Raw genomic sequence first — 5038 nt, 5'->3', positions numbered from 1 at the left:
GAGGAAAAGGATAATGCTTAAAGGAGCAATAAATCAAATTATAGCTGAAAATGATAATGTCACAGCAACATAACTGCATTATGTAAGTAGCCCCAGGCTCTTTCCATAGCTCTGGCTCAGCCTGGATGGCACAGAAAAGCTCATCGGACAAGGCTGGCAGTGGCTGTGTGGCTCCAGCCACTCTGTCATTAGAATGGCAGCAAAAACAAGGAACTAAACAGCATGGAGGGCTGCCTCTCAAACCCAGGCTGACAGCAGCTGATATTCCAATTTTCAAGTCACTATAAAGACTGGTTCCAGGTATTTTAAGTTCTAATAACAAGGTGTGTTCAGCTCTGATAGACTTTTTCTGACCAAGCTGCTTCTCTCCCCCACTCCCCTGCCCTGGTTAACTTTATGTCCAGAAAGTCAAGATCCCTAAAGCAGAGCAAGCAGCTGGATGAGGATGTCATGAATGCATTTCTGTGCTGAGCCCCCCACCTTCCATCAGAGTTTAAAAATGAAACGAGGCTTTGCTTAGCTTGTCAATATGAACTGGAGTACAAAGGCTTGGTGGCTCCCTCTCCTGAACATCATAGTGTATTTGAAACAACATAGTGTATTTGAAAACTAACGCTCCCGAATGGGCAATTAAAGCACTGTGGAGTACATGCCATCATTATTTGATGGCTATTAATAAAATGTTCCACAAAGTAAAAAATATTTGGAAAAAAGATAGAGCCTATGAACACATCATTTCCTTCATCCAAAACAAGCCACTGCCTCCACAGAGTATCTGACTAGGAACATCTTCAAGACAACAGATCACTTGGAAACACTCCTTGTATGCAGGAAAACATCTTATTCCTAACAAAATGAGGAAATTATTGAGGAAATGTTGTGGTTACCAAATATCAAGGCCACAGCGCTCAAGATATTATCTTCAGAGAAACTTTACTTGCCCAATTCAGAAAGTGCAAATCCATTACAAATAAAAGAATGAAAAAATTACACCAAAAGCTCAGTATTATTTTCAGAATTAAGCCAAAAGATAGCTTCATTGCTTTGTTTTTTCCTTTCTTAAAACTATATGGATTAGAAAGATGTTTTACACAAAATCTCACCAGTTTTTAATTGCTACATTTAACTGAAAAACTATTAAACAGACACAGAAACATGCTGGATATTTTTTCCTCCTATAAAGCATACTGTAATTTTTGGCCAATACAAATAAAATTTGTTATCTAAAGTGAAAAACTCAGTTTAGCCCAAGCTCTACCAGAGAGATGTGAGGGCAACTTTTCCTTAATTTAGAAGCAGTAGACACTCAGAGGTGTATTTGTAGTTCTGTTTAATGGACCAAATGCTGCTAGAAAATCAAGTTCCCTTGACCTGGTAAGACCTGAGAGTCCTTAGCTCCTTCTAGGCTGTGATTACCAATTCTCACCACCTTGCCAGGGAAAGAGCACATCCCCAGCACACATTCTGCCTGCTTAGCCAGCACTAAAGGCATCCCCATTATCTCTTACACTAATAAGCCTACAAAGCCACGGACTGAGCATGAGCAGCACAATTTCAGAATGCCTTTTAATTGCAGAAATCAGAGCAGCTCTCTCTAATCCTCACAATGAAAGAGCACCACGCTCTTCAGATCCTCAAGTGCTGCTCAGAAGTGCTGTTCTGGCAGCACTTGCCTAATGGTCCTTTTCAGAACAGGGTCAGGCCATCAGGAAATCTGCAGACCTGCAGATACCAATACCAAATTACTGTGCTGTGCTGCAGCTCAGACCCACTGCAGTGCATTGTTGCTAGAAATCCCCAGTGGTGCTTTTCCACCTTGCTGACTTAGATAGCTGCTACCACGAGGAGCAGCTCAATAGTAAACCACTGTCCCTTGGCTGACCTCTGCAGCTACACGTGAACAGTTGTCCTCAGCCCCACTTGCCTTGGAGTCTGACTGAATATAGACAGAGAAAGGAAGAGCAAGAGAATAGCAGAAATCACCAGAAACTGAATAGCCATAAGAGCACTTAACCACAACAGAGCATGGAGGACTCAATGCAAATCTGCAGATAAAAGAGCAGTCTCTGCCAAGTTTTGCTCTTTAAATAAACTTTTGGCAGGACTTTAGGATAGCAAAGCAAGATTTTTACAAATGGATTCTCTTCCTAAAATAGAACAAGCCAAATAGAGACCCACGAATTTGAACTTTTAGAGTTATATATAAATCAGCTTTAGGGTAATAGAAATAGCTCAATTGCTCTATACATTATCAATATGTAAATATCAATACTTCAAATATCAATAAGTTAAAGTAGTTCTTATTGCTAACCCTAATCTTTTCCCTACTGCCCCACTCCAGCTGACCAGCCCTTCTCCTGCAACAGTCCAAGCAGAAATTCATCCTCTAATAACCACGTGACCCACTCTGGGTATGCAATTCCTCCACATGATCTCTGCTTGGGAAGCAGCTCTCCTTTCCATTTCTTGGCTGGTATCAGGAAATTGCCAGATATCACTTATCTCTCTTCTCCCAGGCTGTCCTTTGGCAGCATGGATGGACCTGTGTGGTATGGGATATAAGGAGCAGCAAAGGAATAACTGAGGATTAGTGCAGTTCAGCCTCAAATGTTTTTACAGCTACCAAAACCTCAGTGCTCTACTCTGCACTGCATTTTCTAAAATTCATAGGGATGCTTCCATTCAGCTGTGCTTCATGTTCCCCATTTACATCTTCCTGCCCCAAAATGCATTCACCATCCAAAGTCAACTCACCATAATGTTAAAAAGAACCCTTAGATTAGTATTTACAGAGCTGCCTTGATAAAGCACCAGGCACTAAAAGTTCTTATGCATCTCTTTTGAGACTACTGCCCATGAACCTCTGTCATTCTTGATGCATTCACATTGGAATTTAAATCACTTATGAAGTAGCATTTTCAAAACAAACCCCTCCTTAAATGTAGAGTTAACATATGCATAAACATTAATCCTTTTTCATCCACTAACCATTCCTTTCAGTATATGTCATAACAGCTGTAGGTAAGTCTCCTCTGACATTTCCTGTACCCACAGTGAGCATCTAAAAGACATTCAGATAAATGATACCATAGCAATTAGAACCATTTTTCCTGTTAGTGTTCTGTTCTTATCACATTCAAGGAAAAAAGTAATCAAAGTTATTATTCTATCTTGGCAGAACGCTTTAATCTCTTGAATATATTGTGGACTAATGGGACACATCATCAGATAAAGCAGGAAGCCAGTGTACATGCAAAGGCCAGCGACCAAGCAAAAACCGTTCGGTTTATCGAGAATCATTTCCTCTGCCAGTACGCTACTGAGAACAAGTTTACTAAAAGCTTAAAGTGGGATTAGAAGATAAAGAGGGATCCAATCACTGACAGCATTTTCCCCTCTAAAGCATTCTCACATGAATCTTAGAGCACTAAGCTGCAGCAGTCTTGTGCTTTCATAGAGGGACTCAGCTTGAGCAGTCTCAGAGCTGAGGAACACATCTGAACAACATCCACGCTGCTGAATATTCAGAACAGCCCTGGCTTTTGCCAAGCCATATTCTTGCAAGAAAGCAACTATCTTAAGTGTGTTACCCAGGGCAGCTTTAAGGATGGAAAAATAAACACAAAGCAGACAGCATTTTTAGGATCACTCAACCTTTTGTCAAATTCTGGAACTAACTCAGCCACCATTGAAGCCCTCAAGCCACTGCCGCATCAGCCCTTCCTCCTGCCACGGCCCAGCGTGGCTACCACAAAGATGAAGAATGACATATCCATGTCTATTTAGCCTTTATATAGTTTTTATGTCCTACTTGCTTCACTTGAGTCATTCTGCACAGTAGGCAGCCATACACGTTGTCAGCCCTCAGTCAGAACACGCACTCTACCAGTAATGCATGAACGCTGGCAGGCTGCAGTTACAGTGAGTGAGGCAATGGATGTGCCCTGGCCTAAGCCAGTGAAATAAATCAGCCAGCCTCCTAGTTACCCTCAGAGCAAGGTCAGCTTGGCTTTTCCCCCCAGTTGAGTATGCACATCCAGAACCAGCGCTTCCAGCACAGCCAGCAGGATCCGCACACAGGAGATGCGGATGAACACGCTCGTGCCCTTCGTGTTCTGTGCCACTGGACACAGAACCAGCTGACAGATGTTGTCATTGTCGTGGCATATGCTTAAATCATCCTGCTCTGACTTATGCAGGAGTTTTGGCATTTTCCCCTAATGGTACTAGGCAGATTCTCCCACAGTGTATTCCAACCACCCAGCCTGTGTTACCTGAAAGGAAGCCACTGAATAAAACAGATTGAGGAGAGCCCTCCAAGTTGCATGCAGGAGGGTCCCATTCTGTAATAAAGATCACATTGGCTAGAAAACACACACTCCAATGCTCCAGTGGATGAGCTGCCACCTGTACTATGCACAAAAAACATGTTTTCAGCACAGATCACAATGATGCTGGATGTGGCTTAAGTAAATATGAGCTGTAGGAAGAAGCCTGAGCACTCTGTAGCAAGTACTACTTAAGGAGAGCTTTAGGAATCATTTTTGTCACAGTACTATCTTTACTAAGTGAGGAATACAGCTGTAGACACCGTAAGAAGACTCAGAATTAAGAGTTAAGAAAACTGTTAAGAATCAATGGAAAAGTCACTGAGAAGAGAAGCTGGTATTTTCAGAAAATCGCTCCAGTTTCCTAACCAAATTTACTGTAGCTGTTGAAAACACTTACCTGGATAACCAAGTATGCAGTAATAGTAACAATTAGTAAACACAGCACTCTCCTGACAGTTAAGTCCTAAATTAAGATCAGAGAAGTGCCCGTAATTAACAGGGCAGTAATCAAGATTCAGTAACACAAAGCTGAGCCATCTCCAGTATCTAAAAGCTACAGAAGCATTCAAGAACCTAATAAATAGGTCAACTCATTTCTGTACTCTGTATCAGGTATGATTAATCCATAAAATTAAAATTTTAATGCTTACACACAGTTATTATAAATGCTTATATATGCTATTGTAAATATTTAATGTCCAGTTAGA

Source organism: Agelaius tricolor, unplaced genomic scaffold (assembly GCF_023055355.1).
Source record: "Agelaius tricolor isolate 1412-34295 unplaced genomic scaffold, bAgeTri1.0.p SCAF_9, whole genome shotgun sequence".
In the NCBI taxonomy this organism is placed as follows: domain Eukaryota; kingdom Metazoa; phylum Chordata; class Aves; order Passeriformes; family Icteridae; genus Agelaius; species Agelaius tricolor.
This window is presented reverse-complemented; position numbering follows the sequence as displayed.